Source organism: Grampus griseus (genome assembly GCF_964374135.1).
Source record: "Grampus griseus genome assembly, chromosome: 7".
Classification (NCBI taxonomy): domain Eukaryota; kingdom Metazoa; phylum Chordata; class Mammalia; order Artiodactyla; family Delphinidae; genus Grampus; species Grampus griseus.
The window spans coordinates 107,958,346-107,972,747 of record NC_139001.1 but is presented as its reverse complement, the minus strand read 5'-3'; positions in this window follow the sequence as shown (position 1 = coordinate 107,972,747).

Here is a 14,402-nt window from a genome sequence, read left to right as displayed (position 1 = left end):
GCTATGTAGCAGAATGTACCACAACATTGTAAATCAACTATACTTTAATAAAATTTTTAAAAATGAGTATTCAATTTGGAGACTGATTACCATTTTACACTCATACCTTGTAATGGTAAGAATTACTACCTGATCAACACTTCATGAACTTCGTCTTTTTCCAGGTAGAAAGAGTAAATGTAGACATATCTATTTTCGCCTAGGTCTATTATTCAGTTGTGTTGGACTGACAGATGTATGTATATAAACAGCATCATAAACTGTTAATTTTACTTAACAAATAATTAAGATTAGTTACTAAGTAATTTATAATCAATTCTGTCCAAGTGCCATAGCTGAAATTAGGTTAGTATACCAAACCACTTCAATTCAGGGAGGCGTGGGGACTCTTCAAAATGCTCATTAAAATTTTAAAGGCAGAAGACTCCAAGTTTTGATTGCTGTTTCTTTTACTTTTAAAGTACAGCACTATTTATAATAGCCAAGACATGGAAGCAATCTTAAATGTCCATCAAGAGATGAATGGATAAAGAAGATGTGATATATGTATATAATGGAATATTACTCAGCCATAAAAAAGAATGAAGTAATGCCATTTGCAGCAACGTGGATGGACATAGAGATTAACACACTAAGTAAAGTAAGTCAGACACAGAAAGACAAATATCATATGATATCACTTGTATGTGGAATCTAATAAAAGGGTACAAATGGATTTATTTACAAAACAGAACTAGAGTCACAGATGAAGAAAGCAAACATAGTTACCAGCGGATAAGCGGGGGAGGGATTAATTGGGAGATTTGGGACTGACATATACAAACCATTATATATAAAATAGATAACTGATAAGAACCTACTGTATAGCACAGGGAACTCTACTCAATACTGTCTCATGGCCTATGTGGAAAAGAATCTAAAGAAAGAGTGGATATATGTATATGTATAAATGACTCATTTTGCTATACACCAGAAACTAACAAAATATTGTAAATCAACTATACTTCAATAAAAATTAAAACAAAAGTAAATAAATTAAATTCAATGATATCCTTCTGCTTCCCACCCATGTGAAATTTTTTGCCATTTCCTCTGCCTGTACCATCTTCCCAACAAAATCTTGCTCATTGTCCAAAACACAGATCCAACAGATCCTTCTCTGTGCAGATTCTGGGGGGCCTCTCCAATCGGAGTCAAGAGGAACACTCTGTTCTGTCACTGTACACATACCTACAGCATCACTTATGCAGTTATGAAATTAATTTAGATTGGCATTCATTCTATTATACTAAGAGATTCTTGAGGACAGGAAATGTATCACTAATCCATGTATTACTCACATATATCAATATTTAGCTTTGAAAAGATGTTCTATGAAAATTTATATGACTTCACTTAGAATTAGGGGAACTATATGGTCTCCAAGCATATGGCAATATATGGAGCCTAGTCTCCTTTTTTTTTTTTTTCTTGCGGTACGCGGGCCTCTCACTGTTGTGGCCTCTCCCATTGCGGAGCACAGGCTCCGGACGCGCAGGCTCAGCGGCCATGGCTCACGGGCCCAGCCGCTCCGCGGCATGTGGGATCCTCCCGGACCGGGGCACGAACCCGTGTCCCCTGCATCAGCAGGTGGACTCTCAACCACTGAGCCACCAGGGAAGCCCGAGCCTAGTCTCTTTTGAGCAACATTTTTTATATTCTCTAAGATTAGTTGCTGTCATAGCTTTCTCCCCTCTCAGGGCCATCCAAGGCAAATCAACATGTTCTTGTGCTGTTTGTACCCACTATTTTCCATTGGTTGTTATGTAGATTTGAGTAATTTTTGCATTTGTCTAATGGTGGTTATTAAGTATGACCCAGAGTCATGTGGAGGCTCTTTACTATTCAGGGGTGGATAGTGGTGTGTAAACTGAGATCCCAATGGAAACCAGCATTACAAGATTTCTGCAGCTAGGCGGAGGTCCAAGATTTCACTGGAGATATCAATATCCCTGTATCTTCTGATAATACTCTTGACAATTTCATCATAAGATGAGGGTTTTGGAGGAAGGTTTAGAATCATGAAGAAATGGTCGAATATTACATAACATTGCAGTTTGGAGAGCAGTTGTTTTTTTGTTGTTTTGTTGTGTTTTTTTTTTCAGCACCATGAGGCTTGAGTGATCTTAGTTCCCTAACCAGGGATTGAACAGGGGCCCCTGCAGTGGAAGCACTGAGACTAAACCACTGGACTGCCAGGGAATTCCCATATAGAACAGTTTTTTAATTACATTGGTCTATTTATCTTTTTAGTTAGGCTTGATGCAACCATGAAGTTTCCATGATTCCACAAGAAATTATGTGGCTAATTAAAACTCCTGTGCTTTTGAAAACCTAGAATCCTCTCTTTGACTTTATACTGCACAAGTCCCCAGGTGTCATGACTATGCAAAGATTATGCTGAGAGGTAACAGTTTGTTGAATGACTGAATGAATAATCCAGTAAATTAGTGCACTGCTAAAAATAGTAATTAACTGTGCTTAAATATGATGCAATTTTATTTCTACCTCTCTCATTATACTTATGCATTCAGCATGACATTTTTGCCTCAGATCAGATACTCGATGTTTTTATCTAAATAATGAAATCATTTAAATTTGTGCACTGTTAGAAGGAAATTTCCATGAAGCCTGAAATCTGATAACTTTTATTTCCTTGGAAGCATCTATTAAATAACAGACACATAGTGAGAGGTCAATCACTTACTGAATAAGTAGATACTTAGATTCAAAAAGAAAACTGGACTCTGACACAGGACAACAATGACTTCATCAATGTAACAATTGTGCTTGATTTACTTGCTCAGCTGTTCCAATGGCTGACTGCCTGTCACATTACCAATCAAAGTGAAGGTTCAATCATCTAAATTTGCACTTAAGACACTGAAGTGGCCAGATTGATTATTCAGTGGTCTTTTGCAGGTTAAATTGACAGAATGTAGTCATTGAATCCATTGTCTATCAATTGATTTTCATTTATTTAATTGGGATAGATTTCCTCTTAAGCCATTAGATTAATGTTTGATTATGTGAAGACTCATTTTGACCTAAACTACTAAATTAGAGTCATTGATTATATCAGTCAGGGTTCAATCAGAGAAGAACCAGTAAAGCAGGTAGTTTGAAGGGAAGACCACAGGCAAGTTCACACACACAAGCACAGGCTGGAGCTCTTTTCCACAAGAAGTCAGGAAGAAAAAATCATGAGAAGGACTAGAATCCCATGGACATATGAAAAAACTGACATTCACAAGCAGAATCTTTTCTTTCTCCCAGGTAAACCATAGCTATGCTTTGACACCTTCCAACAGATTTAGTCAGAGCCACCAGATCATCTAGGCTAATCGCCATCACTTAAAATTAACTGATTAGGGGCTTTAACTACATCTGCAAAATCCATTCACAGTAACACCTAGATTTGTGTATGATTAAATAACTGAGGATTGTAGCCAAGACAAATTGACACATCAAAAAAGCCTTCCCATTTTTCTCTGCTAGGCTTGAGATTCCCTTCCTCCACACAGAAATGCAAGGCTAGGGACACAGGGAAGGGGGATTCTGCCTCATAGAGTGCATCTCATAAAGTTCTCTCTGTTCCATACAGGGAGGGTTCATCCTATGAAAATGAGCTCCTAACCCAGGAAGTGTTCCACAGACTGGGAATTTCCTTCCTCCACCTGGAGGACATAGGCAGCTCAGTCCAAGGAGGCTCCTTCAGAGCCCTAAAGGACAGTTCTCAGCTGCCAGTAGCGACCAATGGGAGTCTCAGTGTAATGAGATGGACAAGTTTATTCTAAAATTTATATGAAAAGGTATAGGCCCTAGAATATCTAAAATTATCAAAAGTATAAGTGGGAGGAACCACTCTATCCAATATTAATGCTATACAGCTACAGTGCTCAAGAGAGTTTGCTATCAGTGGAGGGTCAGATACATAGATCAATGGAATGGAATTTAGATCCAAGAGATAAACCTACACGTATATGCTCAACTAATTTTTGGCAAAAATGAAAGAGGAATTCAACAGAAGGAATATAGCATTTTCAACAAATGGTGCTGAAATCATTGGACACATATACAGAGAAATGTAAACCTTCATCTAACTCTCACACCTGAAACAAAATTAAACAAAATTTAGCTCAAAGTGGATCACAGACTTAAATATAAAAATTAATACTATAAAAATTTTAGAAAAATCATAGGAGAATGTATTTATGATCTAAGGCTAGGTAAAGAACTCTTCAATTTAATACCAAAAGCATTATGCATAAAAAAGGGTAAACTGATAAAGTAGACTTTATCAAAAATTAAAGAAAAAAGCTTTTGTTGTCTATACGTCTCTCTTAAAATGATGCAACTATAAGATGAAAACTGAGATAAAATATTTGTAAGCCACAGATCTGACAAAAGACTGGTATCTAGAATATATAAAGGATACAAAACTCAACAGTAAAATCAAACAAGCAGTCTGATTAGAAAATGAGCAAAAGACATGAAAAAACAATTCTCCAGAGTATATCCAAGTGAGGAATAAGTATGAGAAAAGATGTTAAACTTCATTAGTCATTAGAGAAATGCAAATTAAAACCATAATGAAATAGCACTACACATAACAAAAATTCAAAAAGAAAATAGTGAAAACTCTGAATGCTTAGAGCATTCCGAAAAATGGTATCACTCATATATTGCTGGTGGAAATGTAAAGTGATACAGCCACTATGGAAAACACTTTTGTCAATTTCTTATAATCTAAACACAACTACCACATGAGAGTCATAATTTATTCATTATACCACCAAACCAAAAACAATCCCCAAGTCCTTCAACATGAATGATTAAACAAAGTGATATATCATGGAATGCTACTCTGAAGTAGAATAATGAATCTTCGATAGGCAAGACAACTTGCGTGAATCTCCAGGTCGTTATGCAGAGTGAAAAAAATCCAATCCTAAATGGTTACATATTGTATGGTTCCATTCATATGGCATTCTTGAAATGACAAACTTATGGAGAACCAATTAGTGGTTGTCAGGGGTTGTGGCTGTAAGGGGCCATATCGGGTACCCTGGTGGTGACGAGACTGTTCTGCATCCTGATTGTATCAATATTCACATTCTGGTTGTGATATCCTATTACAGTTTTGCAAGATGTAACCATTATGGGAAAGTGTATAATGAGTACAGGGCAACTCTATGTTGTCATTGTATGTTGCCCTGTACTCATTGTGTTACACACAACTGCTGTAAATCTACAACTGTCTCCAAAAAAATTTAATGAAAAAGCAGTCACATTAATCAAATGTTTTAATTTATTCTCCTGAGTTTCAATTTCTTGAAACACATATAGATTTTGAGTCATGATTATAAATATTTGTTTATAGTATTAGTTCCAATATGTATCAACCACATATTTTGATTCATTAACACTTATTAAGCCAATAGATATTCAGTATTTTCATATATACTCAATCCTTTGATTCTTATAGAATCCCAGTGAGTTAAGTAATATGTTTTTTTTAATAAGTGAAAATAACACACACTCCATGTTAGAAAAGAGGAAATATTCTAGAGGAGATTAGATGAGGTCATGTAGCTAATTAAGACCAAAAAGCAAAACATTTACACCTGTTTTTTCTTTTTTTGCATCTAATGAAAAATGAGAGAGATAAAGAAGAAAGGAAGGAAGAAAATCATTTGTTACAATACATGTTAGAAATCAATATTATTATTATTGTTGTTGTTTCCTACTAAGATCTTTAGTGGTGCTGTTAAGGAAGTAGACATTATGGTCCTTGATTTGACATTTGGAGAAAAACGTGGTCATAACCATTGTGACATATAAGTCGCTGAGGTGTGTCAGAAAGTCTAAAAACGTATTACTCTATGAACAGAACTAGCTGCTTCTGCAAATCTGACTCAATAAACCTCTATTCCACAAACATTCACGAAAGGCACACTGACTATCTGATACTATACTGTTCTCTGGGGATATAACACAAAAAGAACAAAGATCTGTTTTAATGAAACTCAGACTTTTAGGAACCACAAGCCCTCCTGTACAACAGACTATATAGGTACCAATATCAGTGACCCAGCCTGGAAGTCATATTCAAAGCTATGTCTACAAGGCTGCTTCCTTATTGACCAAGTTTAGCCTGAAACTAAAGAAAATATTGACCTAACTGCTTTGATATCTTTAGAGACAAAGTGAGGATGGAAATACAAAATTAATGTTATGGAAAAGTCCTGAACTACCTGATCCTAAGGGTTATAGTACTTTTTTTTTCAGGTTAAATGTCCCAGGTTTCTTTCTTCCTTCCTTCCTTCCTTCCTTCTTTGTTTCGTTATTTCATTATTTCATTCTTTTGTTCTTTCATTCTTTCGTTCTTTCTTTCTTTCTTTCTTCTCTTTCTTGGGGTATAATTGCTGTACAATGTTGTGCTAGTTTCTGCTGTACAATGAAGTGAATCAGTTAAATGAACACATATATCCCCTCCCAGGGCTACAGTATTGATGATGTATCGGTAATGGTGCTTAAGTCTTGTGAAAATGAATAGAAATTATATTGTGTTTAACATTACTTCAGTGTACAAAAGTAAGGACTTTCCAAGATCCTGTTTTATTTGAGATGTTGTATTTCTAAATCCCTGCTAATTTACACATCTTAGGAAATCTTGCCTGTCCGTGGAAGCAGGACCAAGCAGGGTAATATGATCTTACTCAATGAGTTCCTGACACCACTTGTGTCAATGGGAATGAGGCAACCAAAAAAATGATTTCAAGTGAAATTATTGTAAATCTTTAAAAATACCTAATACTAAGAGAACCAAAGCATATTAAGAGGGTTATGCATTCACAGTCAAGAAAATAAAGTTGAATTAGATTGTTGAGAATAAATCACCCAGAGCCCCAAAAGACATGTTTACCAAATATGCAAAAAAAAAAAAAAAATCCCATTCAGTATGCACTGTGAAGAGGCAGAGAGTATTTTTTTTTTTTTTTGGTTGTTCTTAATGACATTTGGGTAGGAAACACATATATATGTACATTTACTGTCTAGATAGAAAAAGCCTTAGGATGTAAGACCTGGAGAAAACTGAGCCATACATAGGGATGGATGGACAGGTTTTGGATGGATGAACAAAGGTAAGCACATTTCACGTGGAAGGAAACAACGGGAGACAAGGGTGAGGACAGACTAAGTAGAGAGGGACCTTTATGTTGGGGAGAAGAGAAAAAGATAGTTGGATCTGAAGACTGGGTAAAGATTAGGGAGAATTATTTGACGTAATTTTTGCCAGGCTGGAGCACACAATAATTATTGAACTGCAGTGAAAATACTGGGATCCTTAATAATTATTTTACTTAAACATATTGTATTTTGATGGCACGTAAAGGAGCTGAGACGTTTTATGATGAAGTGAAAACAGCACTGGGTTAGCAATTCACAGATATTGAATTTTAATCTTTCCCTTCCTTTCTAGTGATTGAACATTGAAAAATCACATAACTGTTTAGATTTGTGGTACTTTTATGAGCGAAATTAAGGAATTGGAGTGGATTTTAAAAATTCCTTCCACTGCCAACAATCTTCTAAATCAGATTACTCAGTTAATACCATTTATTTTCCATCTTTCTTTATATGTTCTATAAACTTCACCTATTCCTGAATATTGGTTACCTTCATGTTTTGCCCTAGGCTGTCTTCTCATCTCATACTTCCCTTGGATATTCTCCCCCTGTTTTCATGCTATGAACTAGCCCTACAGATCTAATATTTCTAATCGGTATTTTTAGTCCAAATCTCCTCAAGTCATCTAAGAACATCTCTCCTTGGATATTTCATCTTGAATATAGTATTTCTATTATTATACTCTATAATGCAAGATACATATCTATTGTATTATATACCCAATGGAAAAGTAAGGTGTTGTATTTCTCTATTATCAACTTACAGATGAATGCCTGAAATATAGTAGACTCCCAATAAATGTTTACTTAACTGAACTGTTTAGTAAATTTAGGGAAAAAAAACAGATTTTATTCTGAGTATAGCATGAAAATATTAAGAAATGTATTCATGTCTCAGTTACATCTCATGTCTGTATTATCATGTACATTTCTACTGAAGCTAAAATTAAAGATAGTACACTTCTCCCAGAATTTAAAATTAGGCAGAATAGATGTATAGTGCTGTACTCTGATCCAATTTTTTTTCCAATATTTTTTGTATCCTCAAGAATGTTGGTGCTATCTGATTCTCTATTAACTTTCTTTTGACTGAAGTATTGTCATGATCAGAAAATCTCATAGGACATAACTTTAGCATTAGCCCTACAGTAACACATTAGATTGGACAATAGGAAGACAAAACAACCAAGAATAATTCAGTGTTTTATTACCTAAGGAGGGTCTGTTATTAATGAAAAGTGAATTTTCTTGAATTCCCATTAGAATTTCATATAGGCAATTACAGTGCATTAAGTTCAATCAGTTTTTAACCGTTTGTCCACTATATTAACAGATTTTCCAAAGAGAGAATTAAAAAATCCAAATCATATTTGTCTTGGGAATTGAACAAAATTGTATTTTTTATACAGATGCAACATTATATGACTTACAAGTTTGGTTAAACACTAGTTTCTATCACTCATTGTTTCTGTAGCTGGGTCACCTTTCAAGCATAGCAGCACAATATACTTTTTCTTCAAAAACTGTAATTAGATTTTTTTTAAATATGAAAAATATTTGCATGGTGTTTTAGATGAGTCTCTGTGCTCAGTGATTTACATGTCTTGTCACTAAGTTCGACCAGAGCTTATAGATACACATTATTTATCTCCACTTTCCAGATAAAACTGGAGCTCATTGTAGAAGGTGAAAAAGTCAGGATTTGAGCTCATTGTAGAAGGTGAAAGAGTCAGGATTTGTCCGTCCCTCCTATATACATATCCTGAACATCCATTATGAGCCAGGCACCAAGTTAGACACTACAGATGAAGAGAAAGATGTCGTCTATCCTTAGAGACTTCACAGTAGAGAAAAGCACAGACTTAGTGAATCAAGTGTGAGAAGTCACTGTGATGATAGATGGTGAGGACAGAAGGAAGCACAGGTGGCTGCTAGGATACATAAGAGACACAAGGGGGAAATCTCGATATCCCTATAGGCATTTCCTTAAGGCAGTTCACATAAACCAAATCGAGCACACAAAACAAAATGCACCTCACAAAACTATCATCTCATTTGGAATATATTACATTTAAATGATAACTCTTCAAGTAGTAACCTGACAATCTAAGATTTTCCTAAAAGTGGAGATCATGGAAGTGGTGATGGGACTTACTCTGTAACTTGAGAGAAGGAAGGCTTCATATTTTATGCATGAAATAATGGAATTAGGAAGTCTTCATTGGGCCACAATCATAGTAATAATTATTTGAGTCAAGAACCAAGAGTGGATTATTCTAACAGGTAAGAGATTGAGGAGTAACAAGTATTTTGAATATCTTCAAAGTCTCTCCCCATAATATATATAGCTGATTCACTTTGTTATACAGCAGAAACTAACACACCATTGTAAAGCAATTATACTCCAATAAAGTTTAAAAAATAAAATAAAACACTCAAACAGCATTACAACAACAACAACAAAAAATATTTATTAATCACAAATGGAAAACAGGAACTTTAGAGTGAAGAAGCCTGATAGACACTGCCCAAACCAGACTGTTAAGCCAGCATCATGTGCCTCCTGGCACAATGCACTGAAAAAGACAGAGTATCACTTCTGTAGCATTTTTGCAAAAATGTTTAATTTGGGTTTTATCATAAAGAAACAATAGACTCTTTCATACTTAGGGGCATTCTATAAAATAACTTGCCTGTACTTTGAAAATATAAATTAAATATAAAGAAAGACTAGAAGAATCTTCTAGATTAAAGAAAAGTAAAAAGACCTGAACCTAAATGCAACACAAATTAAAATTTAATTTTGTTTCATAAAGATTGTTAATTAAACAACTAGCTAAATTTTGATAATCTATCAGTATAATAGTATTGTATCAATATTAATTTTGGATTTTGATAATTTTACTCATTAAGTAAAGTTTCTATTTTAGAAAGCCAAACAAATATATTTAGGGATTAAGGGAAGTCATGTATTCAAAAATATGCACATGTATATGGAGAAAAACAAAAGAAAGAAAATGAAGCAAGCAGTTAGCATTTTGGGGTATCTGAGTGCACAGTATAAGAAAGTTATTTTTTCCAGTCTTGCTATTTTTTTCTGCATGTCTGAAATTACATCAAAACAAAAGTTAGAAAAATCAAGTGAAGTATATTTTTATGACTTTTATAGTGTATGCACATTGTAAAAACTTCAAATATAAAAAGTATGTAAAAAAATATACACCCAATATCTCATCACCAAAATATATAATTGTTAACAATTTAGAAGTTACATTCCAGTCTTATATTTTCATGGAAATACATATGCACATTCTTATGAAATTTCAACATTGAAATTTCATTTCACTTAATAAAAACACCTTTATACTGTTAAATATTCTTACATATTTTAATGAATCTATAATGGTCCATACTTCAAATGTATTGTAATTCATTGTCACCCCCTCTTCTTCAATATTTAGATTGTTCCCATTTTTTACAATATTATATAATGCCAAAATAAAAACATAATTTTTCATAAGTTTTTGTATGCATTTACTATTTCTCTAGAGTTTATTCTTGAGAGGAATTTCTAGATAAAGTTATATAAAACTTTTTACTCCCTTTGACCATTACAAGCCATATTTCTCTATTCAATTCATCATTTCTCTATTTTCAGGGTCTTCAATCATGTTTCTGTTCCCCATTCCCCCCTCTCAGCAATGTCCATACTTCCAAAGCACAGAGAAGAGAGGAGGTACATCTTCCATTCTTTCTAACCAACCTACTGAAGATCATGCTTTTTTTTTTTTTTTTGCCCATTTTCCTCTTTTCTTCTGGCTACAAGGAAGGAGCTGCCCTTCCTCCTACCCAAGATCAATTCTTCCACAGAACCTTTGCATCACCTAACTCCCTATCTTTTCAGTAACATGAAATATGGACTATTCCTTCCATGTTCCTTACACCCAATTTAAATATTCAATATTTAAACCTCTTTGGTTCTCTTCCTAGATAACAAATAGAATACTCTCTAAAGTAAATATTTACTGAGCATTGTATATACTGTTGCTATTTTATCACCTTCCATTATTCAACCTATTCCAATTTGCTTTTGTCCAAATTACCAGGTAATAATAGCTTTTTTCTAAGATCACCAATTGCCTCTTTGCCCATAAAGCTAAATGCATACTTTTTACACTCCACCTCACTTGCCTTTGCAATAGCTTTGAACATACTAAACACAAATTCCTGTCTTTTCACTCTATATTTCCTTATCAGGCAGTGCCACCTGTGCTCATGATTTAATTATCATCCACATACTGACAACTCCCGAATACAAGTTAAGTCTTAACTTCTCCATTGATATACACATTGTATGCACCTAAGACAAGAATGTCTTGAAGGCACTTCTATTTTTGTGATGAAGTAATAAGTACATTCAGACATCATAGTCACTTAACACTATACATGTCGTTATCAAACTCCACTGAACATGTCTGCTCAGTGGAGTTTGATAAAGATTAGGCAGATATTCTCCAAGTAATGTCTTAGGAATTCAGTCTCTTTCCACAATATCCCTCTGCTATTTTGTAATCCTACCCTTTCTAACCTGTGCCCAAGAGAAAAGAGAGTAGGAAATCACCCAAACTAGAAGCAACAATTTTACATCTGCTCATATTCTGTTGGCCAGAGAAGTAGCACTTCCTAGATCCCGATGAGCTGGGAAATGTAGTTTTCTAAGTTGCTCAGGAGGAAAAGGAAACATGGTACATATACTGTCTCGGGTGCTCCCCCTGCCCACCAAATGTAAAACCTTAAAACCTTTCATCCCAATCAGGAACTTTTTCAGTTCTCCTAATTTAAATAAATAACAACGTCATCTAATCAGTGGTGCAAACCACAAACCTAGGAACTACTCTTGACTCTTCCTTTTTAACAGCTCCTATATCTGTTCTATCACCAGGTCTGCATTTCACCTTTACATATCTTTCTAATCTGTCCACTCTTTTCCATTTCCACCATTCCCATCTTACCTAAATTACCAGAAAGTATCACCTAGACTGAGACAGTCTTCCTTTGTTTTCATTTCCTATGTTCACTATTCATCCCATCAAATCCATTCTACACCCTGTTGCCAGTGCTTGCAAAATGAAAATCTCATTATGTTGGATCCATGCTTACCCCTACATTGATCTCCCTTCCCAGTTTAAAACCTTTTAATCATTTGCCTTAGGATAAATGTCATAATTCTTAACATATCATACAACATCCTGAATAATTTGGTTTTCATTTAGAGCAACTCCGCCAAACCCCTATTATATGTTTTCCAGTCACTCTGTACTTTTGAATCTTTCAATGTGCTTCTCTGTTTTCTGTCTCAAGACTTTGGCTGTAGTATTTCCTTCACTCTAAATTCTTCCCTTGTTTCTTACTGCAATAATTAGTATTCTCTTTTTAAATCTCAACTCAAACTTTGTGGGAGGAAGTTTTTCTTTGATCTTCTAATTTAGGGAAGATTCTGCTATTATGCCCTCTGTCAGCTTGGCATATCTTTTTTTTTTTTCATTTTATAAATCACTGTTGTAATTTTATATGTAACAGTGTGGTTACATAAAATATACCTATCTTTTCCACATGTAGTAAGAAAATAAGGATAGCATGGAGATCCTTCATTTCTACATGCTATTCACAGGGGCTAACTCACAGCAGAAGCTCAGTAAATATTTAACTAATGAATGAATGATCCAACAGATGGGTTCACTATTATAAACTGTTTCCCAGGAAAGCCTATACCAATTTATGTTGCCATTTTCAGTGAATGAGAATCCCATTCCATTATATACCATCATAATATCACATTAATTTTCTTTCTATTGAGGTTCAGGTGTTTTTTTTTTTTTCCCCCCATTAAACTGTATATACTCTTTTTAAGGTAAGGGTTTTTATGGCTGTAATAATTTAAACTCACATTGTACATGGAGAATTCCACCTTATTCTTTTTGAAGTTCCTGTAAAACAAGAAGTTCTAACTATTCTCTTTTATTTTCTATCCAAGAGAGTTTGCAGCTTCAATTTTCCTCCACTATTCAGGCCATATGGGAAATCATAATTTTTTCTGTCTGCTCCCAACATGAAGTGCAACTAGCTGATGCTATCTTTTGCCAACTTGGAGTATAGGCTTTCATTTCCCAAGGTTTTATATACTTTCAGATGTAATTTGCAGTAGGAAAATGATATGAGCAACATAGCAAACTATGAAACTCCAGGCCTTTGTTCCTACATGGAAAAATGAAGTAGACAGCAACAGACTAAGTAGAATAACTTCGTGGAAGCACCAGAAATCACTCAAGTTTCTGAAGCAACTGAACCAAGTCCCAATCAAGAACAAAAACACACACAAAAAAAGAGTAGAAAAGTTTGTGTGCTTTTTTTTTTTCTCCTCATCCTTGCCTCCATCCCCTCCTCAGTGCAACACAGCTTGAACTATTGGGAAGAAGCTATACAATTGCATGTTTCTCCATCAAAATGGAAGGAAAGGATTGGAGCTAGCTTGCAATGTTTGGCTTGTCTGGGGCTGCACGAGGGATTTATTTCTGTTTTACCTGATGTGGAGCTCAGACAGGAATGAAAACATAGTTTTTCAATATCAGGTTGGAGACAACTAAAGCAGTAGAAAACATTCCAGCAGGTGAAAAAATGCAGGGGAATTGGAGACCCATGGATGTCTGACAGTAAAAGATTATAGGCAGAGGAATACATAGGATATCTAAGGCCCTGAGAAAAAACAGGAGTGAGACTTTTAGGAAAATTAAGACATTGAAAAGTAGCAGTATACATGGGGGAATTGGGAAACACACACACACACACACACACACACACACACACACACACACACAAGATGCATGCCCAGAAATGCATGAAAATAACTTAAGCTTTCATGATAAGTGAATTAGTGATGCTCCATTGCATGGAGTCAATTTTCAAAGATGTGGCTGTTTTTTTTTCTCAAATGCCCAGTTTTCAACTAAAGATTATGAGGCACACAAAGAAACAGAGAAACATGACCCATTCAAAGGAAGAAAATAAATCTCCCAAAACTGACCCTAAGGAATCATAGGATTCAGACTCACTAGAAAATATTTTAAAACATCTGTCTTAAGTATGCTCAAAGAGATAAAGGAAAACACAGAA